The sequence below is a fragment of the Vipera ursinii genome, assembly GCF_947247035.1.
Source record: "Vipera ursinii genome assembly, chromosome: 4".
NCBI lineage: Eukaryota > Metazoa > Chordata > Lepidosauria > Squamata > Viperidae > Vipera > Vipera ursinii.
The window spans coordinates 72,588,871-72,614,054 of NC_139514.1; the positions used below are offsets into that span (position 1 = coordinate 72,588,871).

Below are 25,184 nucleotides of genomic sequence, written 5' to 3' on the forward strand. Positions count from 1 at the left end.
AAGACAATAAAAGATATTATTTTAACAATTAATGAAATATTAAGAGCATAAATGGAATATATTTGTTGCAATGACAGAGCTTAACTTTTTTTATTTCTCTTTTTTATGGCTTAAAGGGAATTTTTAAAAGATATACACTGATTAATACTTAATTTTTAGACTTGTAAGGGAAAAGAAAGCTACTTATTAGAACTGATTTATACTATTAAGATGTTAAACAGAACAAACCGGTATAAAATAAGAATGTATTGAAATGAACAATGTATCTATTTTGAACAGGATTGTTGTTGTTAGTTGCGAAGTCGTGTCTGACCCATCGCGACCCTATGGACAACGTTCCTCCAGGCCTTCCTGTCCTCTACCATCTTCTGGAGTCCATTTAAGCTCACGCCTACTGCTTCAGTGACTCCATCCAGCCACCTCATTCTCTGTCGTCCCATTCTTCTATTGCCCTCAATCTTTCCCAGCATTAGGCTCTTCTCCAGTGAGTCCTTCCTTCTCATTAGGTGGCCAAAGTATTTGAGTTTTAGCTTCAGGATCTGGCCTTCTAAAGAGCAGTCAGGGTTGATCTCCTCTAGGACGGATTGGTTTGATCGCCTTGCAGTCCAAGGGACTCGCAGGAGTCTTCTCCAGCACCAGAGTTCAAAGGCTTCATTTCTTTGGTGCTCAGCCTTTCTTATGGTCCAACTTTCACTGCCATACATTGCAAATGGGAAGACCATAGCCTTGACTATACGCACTTTTGTTGACAGGGTGATGTCTCTGCTTTTTAGTGTGCTGTCTAGATTTGCCATGGCTTTCCTCCCAAGGAGCAAGCGTCTTTTAATTTCTTGGCTACAGTCCCCATCTGCGGTGATCTTGGAGCCCAGGAAAATAAAATCTGTCACTACCTCCATTTTTCCCCCATCTATTTGCCAGGAATTGAGAGGGCCGGATGCCATGATCTTGGTTTTCTTAATGTTTAGTTTCAACCCAACTTTTGCACTCTCCTTGTTCACTCGCAACAAGAGGCTCTTTAGTTCCTCTTCACTTTCTGCTATTAGAGTGGTATCATCTGCATATCTTAGGTTGTTGATGTTCCTTCCAGCAATCTTAATTCCAACTTTTGATTCATCTAGCCCTGCCTTTCTCATGATGTGCTCTGCATATAAGTTAAATAGGCAAGGTGACAGTATACAGCCTTTCCGGACTCCTGTACCAATTTTGAACCAATCAGTGGTTCCGTGTCCAGTTCTCACTGTTGCTTCTTGGCCCGCATATAGGTTTCTCAAGAGACAAATAAGATGGTCTGGTACACCCATCTCTTTAAGGACTTGCCACAGTTTGTTATGATCCACACAATCAAAGGCTTTAGCATAGTCAATGAAACAGAAGTAGATGTTTTTCTGGAACTCTCTAGCTTTCTCCATGATCCAGCGTATGTTAGCAATTTGATCTCTAGTTCCTCTGCCTCTTCAAAATCCTGCCTGTACTTCTGGTAGTTCTCGATCCACATACTGCTGGAGTCTAGCTTGTAGGATTTTAAGCATAACTTTACTAGCATGAGAGATGAGTGCAATGGTGCGATAGTTTGAACATTCTTTGGCACTGCCTTTCTTTGGGATTGGAATGTAAACTGATCTTTTCCAATCCTGTGGCCACTGTTGAGTTTTCCAAATTTATTTATTTATTTATTTATTTATTTATTTATTTATTTATTTATTTATTTACTTATTTATTTAATTTTTATACCGCCCTTCTCCCGAAGGACTCAGGGCGGTGTACAGGGCAATAAATATAAAAATGAAATACAAAAGTTAAAAAACAATTAAATATTATGCCCGAATATAAAACAGTAATTAAAAGACATATTAAAACCCCAACCCTAACCCATCAAACCAGGTCAGATTGCTCGAATAAATAAGTTTTTAGATCGCGCTGGAAGAAGCGAAGGTCGGGGGCCATCCGGAGGTCAACCGGCAAGCGGTTCCACAGGTCTGGCGCGCCCACAGAGAACGCCCTCCCCCTAGGGGCCACCAATCAACATTCTTTGATCGGAGGCACCCTGAGGAGGCCCTCTCTGTGGGAGCACACTGGACGGAGGGAAGTTGATGCCGGCCGCAGGTGTTGCCGTAGGTAATCCGGACCCATGCCATGTAGGGCTTTGTAAGTCATTACCAACACCTTGAATCTCACCCGAAGGGCAACCGGCAGCCAATGCAGCTCGCGGAGCAAAGGTGTAACATAGGAGTATCGGGAGACTCCCAGCACAACTCGCGCGGCTGCATTCTGCACCAGTTGGAGCCTCCGAGTGGTCTTCAAGGGCAGCCCCATGTAGAGAGCATTACAGTAGTCCAGACGAGAGGTCACGAGCGCATGAGTGACTGTACGCAAGGCATACTGGTCCAGATAGGGCCGCAACTGGCGCACCAGGCGGACCTGGGCAAAGGCCCCCCTAGTCACAGCTCCAATATGCTCTTCTAAAGAGAGCTGTGAGTCTAGAAGGACCCCCAAGTTGCGCGCCCTATCTACGGGGGGTAATAGCTCACCCCCCATGGCAAGAGATGGGATAATCTGAATTTCCCGGGATGCCGGCACGAACAGCCACTCAGTCTTGTCAGGGTTGAGCCGAAGCCTGTTCCTCCCCATCCAGACCCGGACTGCCTCCAGGCAACGGGACATCACGTCGAGGGCATCACTGGGGTGGTTTGGGGTAGAAATAAAAAGCTGGGTATCATCAGCATACTGATGATACCCAATTCCAAAACCACGAATGATCTCACCCAGCGGATTCATATAGATGTTGAACAGGAGAGGCGAGAGGACCGATCCCTGAGGGACTCCACAAATGAGAGGCCTCAAGGTCAACCTCTGCCCCCCTGCCAACACCGACTGCGAACGTCCCAGAAGGTAGGAGGAGAACAACTGAAAAACTGTGCAATTTGCTGGCAAATTGAGTGTACCACGTTTACTGCATCGTCTTTTAAGATTTTGAATAGCTCAGCTGGAATACTGTCACCTCCACTAGCTTTGTTGTTGCTCAGCTTTTCTAAGGCCCACTTCACTTCACATTCTAGGATGTCTGGCTCGAGGTCAGTGACCACCTCATTTTGATTATCAGGGACGTTAAGCTCATTCTTGTATAGTTCTTCTGTGTAATTTTGCCATCTCTTCTTAATCTCCTCTGCCTCTGTTAGGTCCCTGCCATTTTGGTCCTTTATCATGCCCATTTTTGCATTAAACATTCCTTTCATCTCTCCAATTTTCTTGAAAAGTTCTCTGGTCCTCCCTATTCTATTGTTTTCTTCTATTTCTTTGCATTGTTCATTTAAGAAGGCATTCTTATCTCTTCTAGCTATTCTCTGGAATTCTGCATTCAATTGGGTGTAACTTTCTATTTCTCCCTTGCCTTTCACTTTCCTCCTTTCCTCAGCTATTTGCAAAGCTTCCTCAGACAGCCATTTTGCTTTCTTGCATTTATTTTTCTTTGGGATGGTTTTGGTTGCTACCTGTTGTACAATGTTGCAAACCTCTGTCCATAGTTCTTCAGGCACTCTGTCTATCAGATCTAATTCCTTAACTCTATTTGTCACCTCTACTGTATATTGAACAGGGATATTATTTAATTCATACCTGACTGGCCTAGCACTTTTCCCTACTTTCTTTAATTTAAGCCTAAACTTTGCAACAAGAAGCTCATGGTCTGAGCCACAGTCAGCTCCTGGTCTTGTTTTTACTGACTGTATAGAGCTTCTCCATCTTTGGCTACAGAGCACATAGTCAATCTGATTTCTGTGTTGACCGTCTGGTGATGTCCATGTGTAAAGCCATCTCTTGGGTTGTTGGAAAAGTGTGTTTGCTATGACCATCGTATTCTCTTGACAAAATTCTATCAGCCTGTGCCCTGCTTCATTTTGTACTCCAAGGCCAAACTTGCCTGTTATTCCAGTTATCTTTTGGCTTCCTACTTTAGCATTCCAATCCCCCATGATGATAAGGACATCATTTTTGGGTGTTAGTTCTATAAGGTGCTGTAGGGCTTCATAGAACCGGTTAATTTTATCCTCTTCAGCACCGGTGGTTGGGGCATAGACTTGGACTACTGTGATATTGAATGGTTTGCCTTGGATTCGAACTGAGATCATTCTGTCATTTTGAGGATTGTATCCCAGTATTGCTTTTCCTACTTTTTTATTGACTATGAAGGCTACTCCATTTCTTCTGAGGGATTCTTGCCCGCAGTAGTATACCTGATGGTCATCTGAATTAAATTCACCCATTCCTATCCATTTTAGTTCACTGATACCTAAGATGTCAATGTTCAGTCTTGTCATCTCTTGTTTGACCACGTCCAGCTTTCCTTGATTCATGGATCTTACATTCCAGGTTACTATGGAGAAAAAATCTTTACAGCATCGGACTTTCCTTTCACCACCAGACACATCCACAGCTGAGCGTCCTTTCGGCTTTGGCCCAGTCGCTTCATTCTTTCTGGCGCTACTAGTACTAGCCCTCTGCTCTTCCCCAGTAGCATATTGGATGCCTTCCGACCTGAGGGGCTCATCTTCCAGCGTCATATCGTTTTGCCTTTTGGTACTGTCCATAGGGTTTTCATGTCAAAGATACTGGAGTGGGTTGCCATTTCCTTCTCCAGTGGATCACGTTTTGTCAGAACTCTCTGCTATGACCTGTCCGTCTTGGGTGGCCCTGCACGGCATAGCTCATAGCTTCATTGAATTACGCAAGCCCCTTCGCCACGACAAGGCAGTAATCCATGAAGGGGTTGAACAGGATAGTTACTATATATTGAAATGGGGAAATATGGGCTACCCGAAAACTAAGCTTTCATTTATATATTATAGGCTATTTTGGAACATCTTATTGCAATTAGGTAAAACTCAAAAAGAGGACATGAATATGTATAAGTGAAAATACTGTGAAAATTGTTTTAATTGATTGTATTACAACTAGGTAAAGGTAAAGGTTCCCCCGTACATGCGTGCTAGTTGTTTCCGACTCTAGGGGCCGGTGCTAAATGTCCGTTTCAAAGCCGAAGAGCCAGCACTTGTCCGAGGACGTCTCTGTGGTCATGTGGCCGGCATGACTAGATGCCAAAGGCGCACAGAACGCTGTTACCTTCCCACGGTAGTGGTCCCTATTTTTCTACTTGCATTTTTACGTGCTTTCAAACTGCTAGGTTGGCAGAAGCTGGGACGAGTAACAGGCGCTCACTCTGCTACGCGGCACTCGGGATTCGACCCGCCAAACTGCCGACCTTCTGTTCGACAAGCTCAGCATCCCAAACCACTGAGCCACCACGTCCCCTGTATTACAACTAGAAATGTATTAATTTGATTAATTTGAAATATGTTATTACAACTAAGGGAATTGGAGAGGGAATTTTTGTTGATGTAATTTGAGCTATTTACAAATGATTTTGTTATTTGATATTGTTTACTTTTAACTACCCAATCACCGTATTGCTTCATAAAGATCAGGATGTAAAATTAAAAAATTAATAAAACTTGTATTAAAAAAAAGAATTAATCTATTTTTCTGGATTTAACCAGTGTAAAGGAATAATCTCTATGTCGAGGAATTCGACTTTGAAAATGGTATTGAAATACACACCCTTGGGTAGCAGAAAGCATTTCTGTCTCTTCCCCCCCCCCCCAAATGGGATAAGAATACTTGATAAAAGCAAATTTTGGCGTTATTTTACTCCAGTGGCCAATCAGATGCAGAGGGAAATTAAAACTGGACAAGAAAACAACAATAACTCTCCATTCTGTGTATAGAAGGTGTAGTTTTCTATACAGTAAGGAGAAGAAAGATAAAATAAATAACACATGCTGGATAAACTAGCACTGTAAACTCCCAACTGTACTTGCAGTGTGACAGCAGTTAAATCAGTGGTGCCACATTTCAAAGTTACAATTAGAGTACTCCAATTGCAGCTGCTTTCTTGCAGGTATGTGGCATGGGACCCACAGGTTTTGCAAAGTGAAGAGAGGAAGTTGGTTAAAGCTTATCAGGAAAGATAAAATGGACAACCAAGGATGCTTTATTCTTCATCCAGATTTTATATCAGTTGCATCTGCTAATACAGGTGTTCTGAGATACTGTTCTGTTTTAACTTTTTTCCCTTGTCGCTTTTTGGAGTTTTCATCCTGCTTTCGTAAGAGGGCAGCATTTGGGAGGGGGTGTAGCTGCCCCCTTCCCCCCAAGCCATCAGCTGAGCAAGACGCCCGCCTGCCCACGCTCTTGCCCATCCAAGGCTTTCGTTGTTGTGAGCTTTTCTGTTGAGGATTTGCGGGGGATTTGCTGTGTGGTTGCTGTTTGGTTTTTATTCCCCTCCCAAGTGCTGTGTGGTTGCAGCAGGTTTTGGTCTCTTCTGTTGTGCTTTGAGGTTACCCATGAAGCACATTTTTTTGGGGGGAATCCCCACTTCGGTTGCTAAGCTTGCTTAAACTCTTTTCCACCTCCTCCTCCTCACTGGAGCCCCCCTTTGTCTGCAACCAGCCACTGCACTGGCCCCTGCCTCACCTTTCCTTGCCCTACAGCAATGGCACCCCCACCCTGCTTCCTCCCTCGCCTTGCCTCACCCTACAGGATGAGCTTCCTGCCCACTGTCCCACCCACCAGAGACCCCCTGGATCTCCCCAACTCTGCCTGGCCCCCACAGGCATCCCTCCCCAGGAGCAACATCAAGATGGCCACGCTCACCCTGGCCACACCTACTCACACTGCCATGACTACCATAACCATGCCCACCTAGTGGGGCCACACCCACCCAGTGGGCCACGCCCACCCAGCACCCGGTGATAAATAAGTGGGTTTTGGGTTGCAGTATGGGCACTTGGTCTCTAAAAGGTTCGCCATCACTGATCTAAGGTATTAATTCCAACACTGAGTTTGTGGGTGGTGACTGGAACTGAGTCCTGGTCAGTACCAAGTTGGTCCAAAAAGGCCCTCCAAAACATAGAGACAAACTGTACCCCTCTATCTGAGATGATGTGTTAGGGTGCTCATGTAGTCAATAGATGTGATGCAGGAATAATTTGGCAAGACCTGCTTGGAGAACAAATCAGTCACCACCCAAATTACTGTATTTCCTGTGCTTTTGCAGAGTTCCACAATAAAGTCCACAGGGATCTCTCTCCAAGGTGCTGACAGCTCTGCTACCATCTGAAGAAGTCCCAGGGTCTTTTCTTGCCACCGCCTGGCTGAGACACACACAGGGCAACTGGCCACATAGCTTTCAATGTCTTTTTTGACGGATGGCCACCAAACTGCCTTTTTACTAAGTGTAGCATTTTTACAAAAACAAAATGTGCCACCATTTTTGAATCATGGCAGTTTCCTAGAATCATGAGTTTCTGACTGGCTGGTATAAAGCTTCACCTCCACCTACGCTAGTCCATCTTGGACTGAGCAAAAGTTAATATGTGTCTGGAATCATTGGTCGTCAGTGCAGCTTTAAGGGCAGAAGTCACATCACTGTCTAAGGTTTTCTTTTTCTCTGCACTTGGGTAGTTACTTGGGCTGCCAGCCAATGGGATGAGAGCACTGGTTTGATTATCTCTCCTTTAGAGCGACTGTATTGCGGCGTGTGTGACAGTGCGGCAGCTAGAAAGTTCTTCCCCCCTGGGAGGTAGCGCAGGATGAAATCAAAACAGTTGAAGTACTGTGCCCATCGCGCTTGTTTAGGAGAGCTTATGCAGGGTTTTCAGGGCCTCCAAATTATTGTGATCCGTTCACACTTCAAAAGGTATTTTACTCCCTTCTAAGACCCTTCTAAGGTCGGCAGTTTAGCGGTCGAATCCTGAGTGCCGCGTAACAGAGTGAGCACCTGTTACTCGTCCCAGCTTCTGCCAACCTAGCAGTTTGAAAGCACGTAAAAATGCAAGTAGAAAAATAGGGACCACTACCGTGGGAAGGTAACAGCCTTCTGTGCGCCTTTGGCGTCTAGTCATGCCGGCCACATAACCACGGAGATGTCCCCAGACAAGCGCTGGCTCTTCGGCTTTGAAACGGAGATGAGCACCGGCCCCTAGAGTCGGAAATGACTAGCACGCAGTCATTTTAACCTTTTAAGTGCCTACAGGATAGGAGTGCCCATCTCACTGCATAAGCCTCTTTCTCCCACAAAGCCCATCACTGTTCAGTCTTGGAAAGCTTTTAGGAGGTATAAGCGCTGGGTTGTAGCTGCCCATTTTCGCTTTCCTGCAGCTACATCACTCTCATTGGCTTGTAGAATGAATGGCTTTATTTTGGGTCAGGGTGCTTTAGAACAGGTTCAGCTGCAAACAAACGTTTGAGCATCTCGAACATGGCTTCACATTCCATCGACTACTTCAAGGGTTGACTAGGTTTAGGTTTATCCCCTCCTTTAGTTTTTAGCAAGTTTATAATGGGGAGTGTTATTTGGGCAAATGAAAGAATGAATTGCTGATACACATTTGCAAACCTTTTGCAGTTGCTTCCTAGTGTGAGATAGTACCCATTCTAGCATTGCTCTGACCTTTTCAGGATCCATTTTAATCCCCTCATGTGAGATGCAGTAGTGGAATTCACATTTAGAGAGCTTGGCGTACAATTTGGCAGCACGTAACTTCTGGAGGACTGCCCTCAGTAGTTTTATGTGTTCCGCTTTGGTTTCAGTGTAGATCAAAATGTCTTCCAAATATGCCAGCACCCCTTTGTACAGATGTTCATGTATGACCTCATTAATCAAGTGCATGAAGACAACAGAGGCTCCCTATAGTCCAAAACATTGAATTGGAAACAACCCAGCAGGCGGTTGAAAGTAGTTTTTCATTTGTACCCTAACTTGATTCTTGCATAGTAATATGGTTCCCGCAAATCCAGGTTAATAAAAATTCTGCCATTAGCCAGATGGGCTAACATGTCCTTCATCAAGGGTAGGGGGTAAACATTCTCCACACACACTGTATTTAACCCTCTATAACACATACATACACTAAGAGTTCCATCCTTCTTTTTTGGAATAGGACCACGGCTGCCACCCGGAGTCACGCCAGTTGAATAAAACCTCAGGCTAAATTCTTATCAATGAACAGTCACAATTCCTCTAGCTACCTGGGATCATTGAGTATAGTTTCAGTTTTGGTAGCTTGGCACCCAGCAGGATTTCTATAGCACAGTCAGTAGGCCTCTGAGTGAGGAGTTCATCTGACCCCTTCTCATTAAGCAAATCTCAGAGATCTCAGTATTCCTTGGGAATTATGGGAAGGTCCTTCCCTTGAATGGCAGCTCCTAGCTCACGCCGTGGGGCAGTCGCTTTCTGAATTTTCTCCTGGGTGCATCCAGAATTTTAACAGTCCTCTCTTCCAATTCACGTAAGGGTTCCACTTTTTTAGCCAGAATGCATACCGGTTCGGATGCCGGGTGAACAAGGTCCGCGCTAGATGTTGGAGATCCTGGATATCTGGTGAAAAATGGGTTACAGGACTCAGGACTGTTGGCTGAGCAACCAGGGCCAACAGCTGCAGAACTAGAAAAGGTGCTTACCCGTCGCAAATACACGGTGATTGAAAACAAACAAATAATGATCTGTTATTACAGATCAAGTCCAACAAGAAGAGGATATCTAAAATGAATGAACCAGTTCTGGAAAGAACAACATCCAGAATCAGAAATAATGAACAGAGACTAGCAGATGAATGCCGATTTATAATATGAAATAAAGTATTCACAGAAACATAATTGGACGAATTGCAAAGGTTTACAAAGGGCAAGGAAATCAAAGCCTTGCCAGAAGTAATTCAGAATGTAGAGGCAAGCCAGGAGGAGTTGGCAGTGAAGAAATCCAGCAAAGATTTATAACTGTTTGTTGTGATTCAGGGTCAGCCTGTGGGTTCGGCATTTGGGTCGGATGATTCATAGGAGGAGGAGGGGGGTGTTGGAGAGGTTGCTGAGGGGGTTGGAGAGCTTGCTGATGAGAGCCCTCAGCCAGGCCCCTCCCACCTGGTCACGACGCAGACCCAGCTGTGTGAGCCTGACAGCGTGGATGAAGATGACCCACAGCTGGCCCTGTTCAAGGACTCCCAACGCAGGAGGCAGTCAATCAGGAGTAAACAGAGGAAGGCAATGGGGCACCTCGGAAGGAGGCAGAGAGAAGCCACGCCCTGAACTGTATAAAAGGGGAATGCGTGGGAGGGCTGGTTTGCTGAAGGCAATCGCTTGAATAGCTCCTGTTTCATGGTTCGTGTCTGGTTCTGTTTGCTTTTGTGTCCATAAATTTGGCAGGCTTAGTTCCAGCCTCTTGCCTTCTTTTAAAAGGGGTTGTCCCTGCCTTTTCTGCAGGGCCGGTAGCAGGCTGGTACAGAACACTGTTCACATTTGGAAACCAGGCACCTCTTCTTCAGGAAGAACAAAGCCCTCTAACTAAAGAAATAAAAGAATTGAAACGAAGAATAACTGAGCATCTAATAGAGCACAAAAACAACAGAATAAGGCTGCCTGCATTGAAGCTTGTTCCAAAGAAACAGCTAGCACAAGCATTAAAAGATGCAAATACTGCAATATCAAGTATAAGCACCAATTCACTGCAGGAAACAAACCAACTAATGTACAGCACAGCTGCAGTTATAACTGAATACCTGGGATGCAAAATCAACAAAGAAGAAAAACAAACAAACAGTGCACCACAAAAATGGAAGGTTAGACTAGAAAATAAGATCAGCAAGTTGAGATCACATGCAAGCAAGCTAGAACAGATGAAAGAAAAGAAGCTGAACAAGAAGACCAAAGAATACCTAATCAAGAAATGCCACTTAGAAACAAGGAAGATCAAGGAAGCACTGGAAATAATAAAGCAACAAATAACAGCTATAGCCAGGAAAATCAGTAGATACGAAGCTCGAATTGCAAATTATAGGCAGAACCTCCAATTTGAATCCAATCAGAAACGTTTCTTCCAATCCATCAATGGAGAAATTGAAATGAATCAGTCAGTACCTGACAAGGAAGAAACAGTGCAGTTCTGGAAGCAGATATGGGATAACCCAAAGAAACACAACAAGAATGCGGCTTGGTTAAAAGAGATGGATGCATATAAAACAGAAGTTGAAATGAAAAAACTAGTTATAACAACAAAAATGATAGAAAAAAGAGCAAGGAAGATCAACAATGGGTCAGCACAAGGTGAAGGTGAACTGCATGGGTTTTGGTTGAAACATCTAACTGTTATATACCCACTCACTGCCAAGCAGTTCAACTGATTGCAGTTAAGAACCTTTACGAGGTCTTATCTTGCGGCGATGAAGACAGTGAAATCTAATTATTTTGCTGCCCTCATCGTGTCCGTAGATAATCGCCCGGCCGCCCTGTTTAGGGTGACTCACTCCCTACTTAATGTGAGGGAGAAGCCCTTGCAGGGGTGGGCCAAGGAGTTTAGCTATCATCTGACAGACAAAATCACTCAGATTCAAGCCGGTTTGGATTCTGACTGGGCAGAGACTGACGGGGAGGAATCGAGCAGTCTAGAGAATGTTACCTGGAGTGAATTCGATCCTGTGACCCCAGATGAGGTGGACAGGATCATGAGGAGACTGAGTTCCGCCACGTGTTTATTGGACCCATGCACCTCCTGGCTGGTATATGCAGCCCGGGAGGAGACACGAGGCTGGTTCCAGGCAGTAATAACTGCTTTTTGAGGGAGGGTACCTTCCCTGCCGCCTTGAAGGAGGTGGTGGTGAGGCCCCTCCTCAAGAGGCCTGCCCTGGACCCGGCTATTTTGAACAACTATTGTCCGGTCTCCAACCTTCGCTTTCTTGCGAAGGTGGTTGAGAGCGTGGTGACACTTCAGCTCCCTCTGTTCCTGGAGGAAACTGATTATCTGGACCCATACCAATCGGGTTTCAGGCCCGGGTACAGCACGGAGACGGCATTGGTTGCGCTGGTGAATGATCTCTGCCGGGCTCGGGACAGGGGTTGTTCCTCTGTTTTAGTCCTATTAGACTTCTCAGCGGCTTTTGATACCATCGACCATGGTATCCTACTGCGGCGTCTCAGGGGGTTGGGAGTGGAGGGCACTGTTTTACAGTGGTTCTCTTCCTACCTCCTGGGCCGCTCGCAGTCGGTGTTGACGGGAGGGCAGATGTCCGCCCCGAGGCCTCTCGTTTGTGGATTTCCTCAGGGGTCAGTCCTCTCTCCCCTCTTGTGCAACATCTCTTTGAAGCCGCTGGGTGAGCTCATTCGTGCTGATGATACCCAGCTTTTTCTTTCCACCCCGAACCAACCCAGTGATGCCCTCAACGTGATGTCTCGTTGCCTGGAGGCGGTCCGGGTTTGGATGGGGAGAAACAGGCTTCGTCTCAATCCTGCCAAGACTGAGTGGCTGTGCATACCGGCATCTCAGACTAACCAATCTTTTCCATCGTTAACTATGGGGGTTGAGGTGTTACCCCGTTGATAGGGCCCACAACCTGGGCGTCCTCCTGGATTCACAGCTGTTTGGAAGATCATATAGGAGCCATGGCCAGGGGGGCTTTTGCCCAGGTTCGCCTGGTGCGCCAGTTACGGCCCTATCTGGACCGAGATGCCCTACGCACAGTCACCCATGCGCTCGTGACCTCCCGGCTAGACTACTGCAATGCTCTCTACATGGGGCTGCCCCTGAGGACCACTCGGAGGCTTCAGCTGGTTCAGAATGCAGCCACACAAGTTGTGATGGGAGTCTCCCGATACTCCCATGTAACACCTCTTCTCCGCGAGCTGCATCGGCTTCCAGTTGCCCTCCGGGTGAGATTCAAGGTGCTGGTGATGACCTATAAAGCCCTAAATAGCATGGGCCCAGATTATCTGAGGGAGCACCTGCTGCCAGCGTCAATTTCCCATCGTCCTGTGCGCTCCCACAGGGAGGGCCTCCTCAGGGTACCGCCGGTCAAGGATTGCTGACGGGCAATCCCCAGGGGGAGGCCGTTCTCTGTGGGCGCGCCTGCCCTATGGAATCAACTGCCAACGGAACTCCGTACTGCCTCCGACCTTCGTTCATTTCACCGGGACCTAAAAACCTGGCTTTTTGAGCTATCTGGTCTGGACTGACGAGTTTAATGTTTTTAAATTGTGATTTTAATTTTTGCGGCTAGACTTAATTTAATTTAATATTAATTTTATATTGTATTGTTTTTAAATTTTGCCTTGTAAACCACCCTGAGTCCTTTGGGAGTAGGGCAGTATATAAACCGAATAAATAAATAAATAAATAAATAACAACAATATACTACAGGGAGAAATTGAAAAGTGGCTAACAACTGGGAAAACCTACCTAATAATGAAAAATACAGCAAAAGGGGCAAAACCAGGCTTACCAACAACTTTCTTTTTTTATTTTATTAATTTTTTTTATTGAAAAGTTTTACAATACATTTTTAATACAAAACCCCTCCCCCTCCCCTCTCCCCAAACCTCCCCAACTCTCCCCTCCCCTTCCCCCTCCCCGACTTCCCAGAGCTAAATACAGGGTATAAAAATACAAACAAACATATTCTAAAATATGCAAACAACAATAAGATATTAAATTCTATCGCACTTTAACTCTTAATAAAATAACTACAAGCTAATTATACATCATATAAATCTGCTACTTACTTAGAATAAGGCAGTTCTTCCTTATTCCAATATTGCGCTACTAAAAGTCTCGCTGCCATAATTAAATTCAACATCAATTTAGTATCTACAACGGTGCTATCTGTGATAATACCCAATAAAAACAATTGCGGAGAAAACTTTATCCTTTTCTTGAATATTTTTTGCATATTCCACCAAATTTTAATCCAAAAAGCTTTAACCCTTTTACAAGTCCACCATATATGAAAATACGTTGCATCCTCACAACCACACCTCCAACATTTGGGCTGGCAGTTCGGATACATACTTGATAATTTTTTAGGATCTAAATGCCACCTATAAAACATTTTGTAAAAGTTCTCTCTTAAATTTTGGGCCTGTGTAAATTTTACATTTCTCACCCAAATCTTTTCCCAAGTATCCATTGTAATAACTTCTTGAAAATTCTGGGCCCACTTTATTATACAATCTTTAACAAGTTCCATCTCTGAATCAATTTCTATCAATGCAAGATATATCCTTTTTATATGTGCTTGACCTTGATCTCTAATTTGCTTTACCAAGTTTTCATCAGTCATCAAAAAACCAGTTTTCTGATCCTCTTTCCATCTAGCCTGTAATTGCCCATACTGAAACCAAGTTTGTACAATCTTTTCTTCTTTTAAAATGTTAGATGACTTTAATTGCCATACATTCCTTTCCAAACTTAAAATTTTCTTATATGTAGTCACATCATGTTTAAATCCCACATTTATATTTTCTATTGCGTGTTTAGGTATACCAACAACTTTCAAATTGCTAACTGGTGTGGTAGCTGATGCAGTACAACAGCATCTAGTTGAAAACAATCTCTTTCCACCCGAAAGGAAACCGAGCAGAGGAACAAAAGATCAACTCCTAATAGACAAAATGATCTTGGAAAACTGCAAGAAAAGGAAGACCAACCTGAATGTGGCATGGATTGACTACGAAAAGGCATTTGACTCTCTGCCACATGACTGGATAATCAAGTGCCTAGAAATAACAGGAGTCAGTAGAAACATCAGAAAATTTGTGCAAAGATCGATGGCACAATGGAAGACACAGTTGCAGGTCAATGGTGAAAGACTGGGAGAGGTTAATATCAAGAGAAGAATATTTCAAGGAGATTCATTATCACCACTACTATTTGTTATTGCACTATTTCCTCTGTCAACAATACTGAATAACTCAGGACATGGCTATCAAACATCAAAAACATCTGCCAGACTATTCCACCTCCTTCACATGGATGATCTGAAGCTGTATGGAAAAACATCATCTGAAATAGAATTGCTGCTGAACACTGTACGTATATATAGCCAAGATATTGCAATGGACAAATGTGCCTCACTTACTCTCAAACAAGGAAAAATAGTGAAAACTGAAGGAATAAAGATGCCCCACGAAAATAACATTAAGAGTTTGGATGAGGAAGATTACTACAAATACTTGGGTATCCTTCAAGCTGACAACATCAAGCACACTGAAGTCAAGAAAAAGATTAGAGGTGAATACATCAAGAGAATAAAGAAGATCTTAAAGTCCAAACTCAATGGAGGAAATACCATGAAGGCAATCAACACCTGGGCAATTCCAGTCATTAGACACACAGCTAGAATAGTGGATTGGACTCAAGCAGAACTAAAAGCAATGGATAGGAAGACCAGAAAAATAATGACAATGAATCATGCCCTCATCCACGCAGTGACATTGACAGACTCTATCTACCAAAGCAAATAAGTGGACGTGGAATGCTGCAAGTACATCAGGTGGTTGAAGAAGAAAAAATGGCTTTGGAAGAATATCTGAAGGACAATGATGAAGATGCACTGAAATTAGTATATCAGGAAGGGTTACTGACCACTGGAGAGACCAAAATGGCCTACAAGAGAGACCAAATGAAGAACAAAATAGAGGCATGGGAAGACAAAGCACTACATGGCCAGTACATTAAAAAAATAGCTGGGAAAGCAGATAATAACAAGACCTGGCAATGGCTAAGTGCAGGAAAGTTGACAAAAGAGACCGAGGGACTAATTCTGGCTGCACAAGACAAAGCCTAAGTACAAATGCATACAAAGTCAAAATTGAGAAGACATCAACAGTGTCACCTATGCAAAGAAGCTGAAGAAACAGTGGACCACCTGGTAAGCTGCTGCAAGAAGATCGCACAGACTGAGTACAAGCAGCGGCATGACAAAGTAGCAACAATGGTGCATTGGAAGATCTGCAAGAAATACCATTTGCCTGTAAGCAAGAAGTGGTGGGATCATAAAATAGAGAAAGTCATAGAAAATGATAAAGTTAAACTGCTCTGGGACTTCAGAATTCAAACGGACAAGCACCTGCAACATAACACCTCGGACTTAACAATTGTTGATAAGAAAGACAAAAAAGTCTGGATAGTGGACGTGGCAGTGCCAGGAGACAGCAGAATAGATGGGAAAGAAATGGAGAAGATAACAAAATACAAAGACCTACAAATAGAAAGACTGTGGCAAAAGCAAGCAAGGGTAGTACCAATAGTAATAGGCACCTTGGGTGCAATCCTGAAACAACTGAAGCACCACTTGAACACCATTGACACTGACAAATTTGCCATTACTCAATTGCAAAAGGCGGCTTTATTAGGAACTGCTTCCATCCTGTGACAATATCTATAATACCATCAAACATCTACATCTGCCTATCCCAGGTCCTTGGTAAGGACCCAACAGGTAGACAAAAATGCCAAATCCAGTCTGAACATCTGGCTGACTGGAAGAAGAAGAAGAAGAAGAAGAAGAAGAAGAAGGAGAAGGAGAAGGAGAAGGAGAAGGAGAAGGAGAAGGAGAAGGAGAAGGAGAAGGAGAAGGAGAAGGAGAAGGAGAAGAAGAAGAAGAAGAAGAAGAAGAAGAAGAAGAAGAAGAAGAAGAAGAAGAAGAAGAAGAAGAAGAAGAAGAAGAAGAAGAAGAAGAAGGATGATGACAGTGGTGGTGGTGGAGGAGGAGGAGTAAAGGACCTTGGAGGTGTACTAGTCCAGTTCCCTGCTCAGGCAGGAAACCCTATTCCATTTCAGACAAATGGCTGCCCAGTCTCTTCTTAAAAACTTCCAGTGTTGGAGCATTCACAGCTTCTGAAGGCAGGTTGTTCCACTGATTAATTGTTCTAACTGTCAGAAAAATTCTCCTTAGTTCTAGGTTGCGTCTCTCTTTGGTTATTTTCCATCTATTGCTTCTTGTCCTGCTTTCAGGTGCTTTGGAGAATAGCTTGACTCCCTCTTCTTTATGGCAACCCCTGAGATATTGGAACACTCCTATCATGTCCCCCCTCATCCTTCTCTTCATTAAACTAGACATACCCAATTCCAGCAACCATTTCTTGTACGTTTTAGCCTCCAGTCCACTAATCATCTTTGTTGCTCTTCTCTGTACTCTTTCTAGAGTCTCAACATCTTTTTTACATCGTGGTGACCAAAACTGGGTGCATTATTCCAAGTGTGGCCTTTCCAAAGCATTGTAAAGTGGTATTAACACTTCACATGATCTTAATTCTACCTCTCTATGTCATGGTTCCGACTAATCAGACAGATCAAAGCACATTCAGGCATTGTTTTTTCTAAAAAATCTATAATAATGAGAACGAAGCATTGACACTCATGGATAGATACCAGAATCTGAATTCTCCTCCCCTGAACACATCGTATCAAAAACAATTCCCTCCCTTAATTTACATGTCATAAATCACATTCTCCAATTAGTTTGACATGCAAAGCTTCACTTCCTTTCTGTAGCGCGCCATTCCTTATTAAAGCAACCAGGTTAGCATTCTTCTCCCCCCCCCCAGCTTCATTTGATTCAAAGCAAAACAGTTTTAATGGAAAAGACTGCCTCTTATATTATCAGAGCAAAAACATCCAATGTTTGCAGCGTTGACACTCTAGTAATGCAGCCTAGCGCTGTGTTGGCTTTTTTGGCAGCTGCAGCACACTGCTGGCTCATATTTAAGTGATTGTCCACTAGGACATGTTTATTATAGTTACAAAGTATTGGTACAGTCAAAAGTGAAACCAAGTCTGAATACACAAGTAACAATTGCCCAATTACAAAGTTTAATGCCCCACTCACAAAACTATGCAAGCAACTACATTCTCCAATATACTCATTTGGCGGGCTTTTTTATGCAACGCCCAGTCCCTAGTTGCAGGAGCAGTAGATGATCTTGGTTCCCACAAGATAAAAGATTATTTTGACTAACAAAGCACCCGGGCAAGTCCCCTCCCACAGTTGCATGTGAAAACCTCAAAGGAGGGGGGGAAATGGTTGTACCCAGGCTCATTTGCAGAGTTGACATCTTCCCGACACCAATGGACAGCCTGGGCTTTGTTGAATCTCCCAGGCTTACAGCCTCATCTGCCCATCCAGAGGAGTCTCTGACAGGTGAGACCTGTCAGAGGCTTCCCCCCCCCCCAGCATTCTGCTTCCTCATGGTTGCTGCATTGTGCAGACATTCCTTGCGCAGTCCCCAAGGTAGGGCTAGGTGCATCTCTGGGTTGACTGACTTTGTAGATAACAACAGCCCCAGCTGATCCTCTCAGGAAAGCATATTAAAAGATTTCTCCCTGGAAACCAATATTGCAGGTACTCAAAGGCTTTATATGATTCTTTTGTTTAACTGTATAGTGGTACCTCAGTACTCATCGTTAATTGGTTTCGGGAGACACAAGTACTACAAATGACAAGCACTAAACAAACACATGACCCTTTGTTTGAGCCAGGAAGGACTTCCTTTCTGTCCCTTTTCCTGTCAGCGACCTTCCCATCATGGCCGACTTTCTGTACATTCTCTCTGACTATCCCTCTCTTCCTATCACAGTGCATCAATACCAAACAAACAACAAGTATTTTCACATCAAAATACATCGAGTACAAAAGTTTTATTTCACCTGGGCAAAATGTAGACATTTTATATTACTTATAAATACATATGTGTTGTTTTGGAAAAGTCAAATACAGTAATATGAAAAAAGTTTTAGCAAACAGTGCCAAAATCCTTTACTGCTGGGTACAAAAGCTGGGCTGGCAGACCCTCAAATTATCAGAGAGACCGAAAGGAGAATTTAGAGCTGGAAGTAATGGCTGGCAATTAAAGCTGACCTAGACAGTCCTGGTTATTGAAGAGTTATGAATATATATGAACTCTATAATTAAAAATCATATTCACACTGTATCCATATTACTTTTCTCCACCGACATTAACAAATTATGGATGGTAAACCAAAAAGAGACTATACTGTGATCAAGGTTGTGTGTGTGTATGTATGCATGTATGTATGTGTGTGTGTGTGTGTGTATGTATGTGTTCCGTCCCTGAAACAGCTGACAAAGTGAGAAACAGCCTGTAACCTAGAGGTCAACACCGCTGCCTAACGTGCAAGCAGCCCAGGTTTGAATCTCAGAAGGGTGAGGCTGGCTAATGAGAGCTAAAAAGCTCAAAATAGCTATACCAGTCTCCCTTTAACTCTTTGTTGGCAATCCAAATGTAATACACACACACACACACACACACACACCTTGACAAGATTAAAAATGCGAATGTCATGCAATTGCAATTATATTGGGGAGATGGCAAAACGACTAAGGACTAGAGTGCATGAACACAAGCTCGCTATTAGAAGACAAGAACAACATTCACAGATGTGGGCACACACAGCCACACATAACCACGTCTTTACTCTAACAGGGACCGAAGCAATTGCCAGTGACAACACTAAAGGCAGCCATTTAAGAAAGTTTGGTTTTCAAACCGCTCCTCTGTCAACATAGACCTCCCCCCTGCATACCAGGCACTAAGGAATTGGGAAGAGGAACGATGTGCACGATATGGAGGCAAACAGTGCAAGCACTTACAGAGCGCCTCATTGTATCAAAATTGAGATTGCACAAACATACAGTCACCCTGTATTGTAGAACACAGGGAAGAAGAGAAACAACTATTTAGAACCTCTGGTATAAGAACATGGGCAATGACTAGAGCTATGGCTATAACACACGGAACTGTCAACAATCCATTTTTGATAACAGACACCGAGAGACAACTAAAGGTAGCTCTTGGGGTTTCATTTGTTTTTTACTATTGTTTAACTGTATACTTACCTTGCTCTGTACACCGCCCCGAGTCCCTCGGGAGAAGGGCGGTATATAAAAACAAATAAATAAATAAATAAAGGTTCCCCCGCAGATACGTGCTAGTCGTTTCCGACTCTAGGGGCTGGTGCTCATCTCCGTTTCAAAGCCGAAGAGCCAGCGCTTGTCCGAGGACATCTCCGTGGTCATGTGGCCGGCATGACTAGACGCCAAAGGTGCACGGAACGCTGTTACCTTCCCACCGTAGTGGTCCTTATTTTTCTACTTGCATTTTTACATGCTTTCAAACTGCTAGGTTGGCAGAAGCTGGGACAAGTAACAGGCACTCACTCTGTTACACGACACTCGGGATTCAACCCGCCAAACTGCCGACCTTCTGATCGACAAGCTCAGCGTCCAAACCCACTGAGCCAGATGTGAGACGACTCAAAGAAATACAGCCGGCCTGAACGAACAGACGCTGTGTGTGTGTAATTTTTTGGTTTTTTTTTTATTGCTAACAAAGAATTAAAGGGAAACTGATATGATCATTTCAAACTTATTTGTTATCAGTCAGCCATACCCTTCTGAGATTCGAACCTGGGCCGATTGCACCTTAGGCAATTGTTCTAACATTTAGGCCACTGGCTCTTTCTCGCTTTGTTAGCTGAGAAGCAAGGGAGATATGTGTTAAGTGTTTGTTAAGTATTTAGAATACCTTGCTAGGCCCCAAACAAGGGACAAATCTTATTTCCTGTTTCAGCCTAACCCAAGGCCATCCACAGTGACAGCTCATATTTGTGTAATTTTTTTGGATTGCTAACAAAGAATTAAAGGGAAACTGATATGATCATTTCAAACTTATTTGTTCTCATCAGTCAGCCATACCCTTCTGAGATTCGAACCTGGGCCGATTGCACCTTAGGCAATTGTTCTAACCTTTAGGCCTCTGGCACTTTCTCGCTTTGTTAGCTGAGAAGCAAGGCAGATATGTGTTAAGTGTTTGTTAAGTATTTAGAATACCTTGCTTGGCCCCAAACACGGTGTCAAGAAATAATTATTCCTATCAGAGGGCGATGGACCGTGCTTCAGATGATGCATAATGTGTGTGGGTGAAGGAAAAATAAAACCCGACACATATTCTATTAAAAACCTTTAATTACAAATGAAAAATATATATAAACAAAGAAAGCTAACCAACTACATCCTCTCTCATCAGACAGTAAAAGGAAAAAAAAGACAAAAACTAGAAAACTTTTTATGCTTGTGCACACAGCAAAACTAACTCATAACATAGCTAGACCACATGACATTCACTATGGTTACCAGATAGGTTATCAACACAGGTGCAGAACAGAAGGAAATGTACAATTAGAATTGAGCTTTTCGGACAAACTAAAAAAAACGTGCAGTGACATCCCCTTCTTTCGTCAGAAAAGCGAAGATTCAGGTAAGGCACATCTTCTCACGCAGATACTCATGTTGGGCTGCAGGTAGTGGTTTGTTTAACATATCAGCAATTTGATCATGTGTAGGCACATACTGCAGTTTCACAAAACCTTGTTTAACTACTTGTCTTATGTTTTGATAACGGATGTCAATGTGTCTGGACCTGGAACCTGTAAATCGATTCTCAGATGTGTAAACCATAGATTCGTTGTCTTCCATCACAGTGATCGGTTGAATTGGAGGTGTCCAGATATCTGTGACTAAAGCATCAAACCAGGTTAAGGAATTGCATGCATCAGAAACACAAGCATACTCAGCTTCTGTAGAGGAACAAGAAACAAAAGTCTGTTTACGCACATGCCAGTAAACAGGACATCCGTTTAGAAACATGATATAACCTGAAGTGCTTTTCCGTGATTTCTTATCACTTGCCCAATCAGAATCTGCATAACAACATAAGTCTGCATAGTCAGTATGTGTGGGTTCTAACAATAACTTCATGCCTTTGGTATGTTTTAGGTATCTCAATAATTTCTTAACACATGTCTAATGAAACTGTTTTGCCTTGCCTACGTGTCGTGATAGGAGATTAACACTAAGAGCAATGTCGGGTCTAGTCCAACTACTGATATACAGCAGCGACCCAATGACTGAGCGATAAAGTGTTTGATCTTCGAACTCAGGACTCGGCTCATGTGTCAAGTTGTGAAAGTTGGTTTGCATGGGTGTACTCACTGGTTTAGCATCGTTCATGTTGCAGTGATGCAATAGTTGTTCAATCTTATCTTCTTGTGTGAGGCTAAACCCCTTCTGAGTTTTGGTAACTTGAACACCTAAATAAGTGTTAATGTGTCCTAAAGACTTCAATGTGAAAAACTGCTGTAAAGCATTAGCAAATAAGCACTCATCTGCTTATTTGGCCCAATATAAGCAATATCATCAACATAAACAAGAATTATCTCATACCCATTATCAGATCTTTTCGTGAACACGCATTCATCTATTGCGGACTTAATAAAGCCCCTTGAATTTAGTTGGTCAGAAAAACATAAGTACCACATTAAACCAGACTGTTTCAGACCATAAAGACTTTTGTGTAGAATCCAGGTATCCCCTTCTTGCTGTCGAAAACCTGGAGGACCTTTCACATAGATGTCTTCATCTAGGTCAGCGTGTAGATAAGCGGTCTCAACATCGAACTGGAAAAACTTTCAAACCAAGGATAGTTGCAGTGGCTAAAGCAATTTTCACACCCTCAGTCCACACTGTGGGTGAGTATGTATTTGTATAGTCCTCAGGATAACGTTGTGCGAAACCCTGGGCTACAAGTCTGGCCTTGTACAACGACTCACCATTTGGCTTCTTTTTAATCCTGTAAACCCATCGAGTGCCAATAACTTTCTTGTTTGCTGGAGTACTTGCAGGTGTAAACACTTGAAGTTTCTTTAGACTGTCCATTTTAGCCTGCATTGCCTCATACCATTTATCTTGCTCTTCTTCAGGAAGATGTTTGATTTGTGTGAACTTCTCAGGCGGAAGTGTAACATTACAAATCAATGGTAAAGATGCTTTTGTTACTTGCCACGAATATCGTTTTGGAGGAATCCCCTTTGTGGCCCTCTTGGAACATCTCGGAACAACCGTCCATTCGTCTTCCGTTTCGTCCTCGTCTTCGTCATTGTCACCAGCAGCAGCATCGGCGGCTTGCGAAGACGGAACAGCAGGTTGAGAAGAACTCGTGGAAGGAACATCCTCCTGTGGATCTTGATCATCAGGCTGCGAGACATCGGAAGCATCATCTCTAGGAAAATAAACTCCAGGATTGTTAGAATGAATCCTGGACCAGTCAGCATCTTCCTCAAAAGCAGCAGATTGTGAAATCACTATTACATGATGAGAGTCAATATATTTGCTCCATTTTGAATTATCATCAATACTCATAAATCTCATTCTTTTTGCTGCAGGACCCCCTTTCTTTCTTTGGGCCAAGGGAATATTCACCATAGCGTATGAACCAAAAATATGGAGATGTGAAAGGTCAGGCTTGTGTCCATATAACATTAAATAAGGGGTCTGATTTATTACACTACTCCAAGTACGGTTGATATGATTAGCGTATTTAATAGCTTCACCCCAGTATGGGAGACTGAGTTTAGCATCTTCAAGTAGGCAACGCATCATGGTTTGCAGAACCCCATTTCTGCGTTCTGCCACTCCATTTTCCACCGGAGTGTAAGGAGCTGAAGTTTGATGTACTATCCCACTCTTACGCATCCAGTCCTGGAAACATTGAAACATGAATTCAGCACCGCGATCACTCTGAATTCTGGCGATGTTGACTTCGAATTGGGTGTAGACAAGATTGGCAAAGTCTTTAAAAGATCTGAAAGGTCTCAGATTTTTCTCTCATAGGAAATACATATCCATATCTGGAGTAGTTATCAACAATTGTCAAGAAATATCTTTTGCCACCAATTGTTGGTGTAAAAGGACCCACTATGTCAATGTGTACCAAATCAAAAATGTGTGTTGACAGGCATTGAAATGGTTTGGGATGCAAGTAAAGCTTATATGAGAGGAGTGCTAATATATTTGAATAATAAACATAGATATACATTGGAATATAAGCGTAAAGAAATAGAGGAGGAAATAAAGTTGAACGAGAAAGCTCTTATTCTGAACCCATCTGATAAGAGGTTGAAAGAAGTAATTTACTTGCTAAGAGGACAGTTTGATATGTTAATGGCAGATCAAGTGGCAACTAATTTACGATATGCCAAACATAATACTTTTAATAATGCTAATAGGCCGGGTAGGTGGTTAGCTTATTTATTAAGGAAAAAACAAAGATCACGTAATATTGATAAGATAGAATATAAGGGTAAAGAGGTGTTTCAGCAAAATCTTATTAAAAAAGCTTTTGTTGAATTTTATTCTAAATTATATGCTAGGGATATTAAGCAAGGTTTAGATATGGATAGTTACTTACAGGATGTGAATATCCCAATGCTTACACAAGAGCAACAGGAAGGGATGAATCAATTGATAACTGCTAAAGAAATTATTTTAGCAATTAAATGATTAAAAGTGGGTAAGGCACCCGGTACAGATGGTTTATCAGCTATTTATTATAAAAATTTACAATCAGAAATGGTGGAGCCTTTAAAAGAATTATTTAGAACAATTCAATCTGGAGGAGAAGTGCCTCCATTGTGGAAAACAGCATTTATAACTTTGATCCCGAAGGAAGATCAAGATCTTGTTCAACTTAAAAATTATAGGCCTATATTGCTTTTAAATAATGATTATAAAATATTTGCAAAGATTCTAGCAAATAGATTAATGAAGGTTATGCAGCAAATGATTCATAGTGATCAAACAGGATTTATAAGTGGTAGACAAATGAAAAATAATGTGAGACATATTGTAAATTTATTAGAATTTTTGGAAAGAAATAATCAAGTCCCCACAGCGCTGATCTTTTTGGATGCCGAAAAGGCCTTTGATCAATTGAATTGGCATTTTTTATTTAAAGTTTTGGAGAAGATGGAGTTTGGTGATAGGTTTTTACAACCTATTAGGGTAATATATCAAAAACAAACAGCTCAAATAATAATTAATGGTAGTTTAACAGAAGCTTGTAAAATTGAAAAGGGTACAAGACAGGGTTGTCCGCTGTCGCCATTATTGTTTGTTTTAACATTGGAAATATTGTTGATGAAGATATGTGATTCAAAGAAAATAAAGGGAATTAAAATTAAAGATCAAGATTATAGATTGAAAGCGTTTGCGGATGACTTGGTAATTACATTAAGTCAACGAACTCAATCAGTTATAGATTTAATGGAAATAATTTTACAATATGGACAAGTTTCTGGATTTAATGTAAATAGCCAAAAAACTAAAATATTGTCTACAAATATGACTAAAGAACAAAAGGAAGTTTTAGGAAAACTAACTTCAGCTTCAAATGCGAAATTATATAAAAATAATTATGAATTGTTATGGTTAAAAATACAAAAAGAATTAGATAGT

At 42.5% G+C, this 25,184-nt stretch overlaps 1 protein-coding gene and 1 long non-coding RNA gene across 5 annotated transcripts in view; both read right to left on the bottom strand.

Annotated features, from left to right (window-relative positions):
- The window catches only part of TBL1X (transducin beta like 1 X-linked), a 298,248-nt gene that overhangs the window by 237,845 nt on the left and 35,219 nt on the right, over positions 1 to 25,184 (bottom strand). The gene's annotated exons all lie outside the window — the stretch shown is intronic.
- LOC310640495 lies at positions 20,841 to 23,222 on the bottom strand. The gene is made up of 2 exons (XR_014492543.1): positions 22,835 to 23,222; positions 20,841 to 21,469 (listed from the first exon to the last, which is right to left on the bottom strand). It is a non-coding gene; the product is annotated as an uncharacterized lncRNA (long non-coding RNA).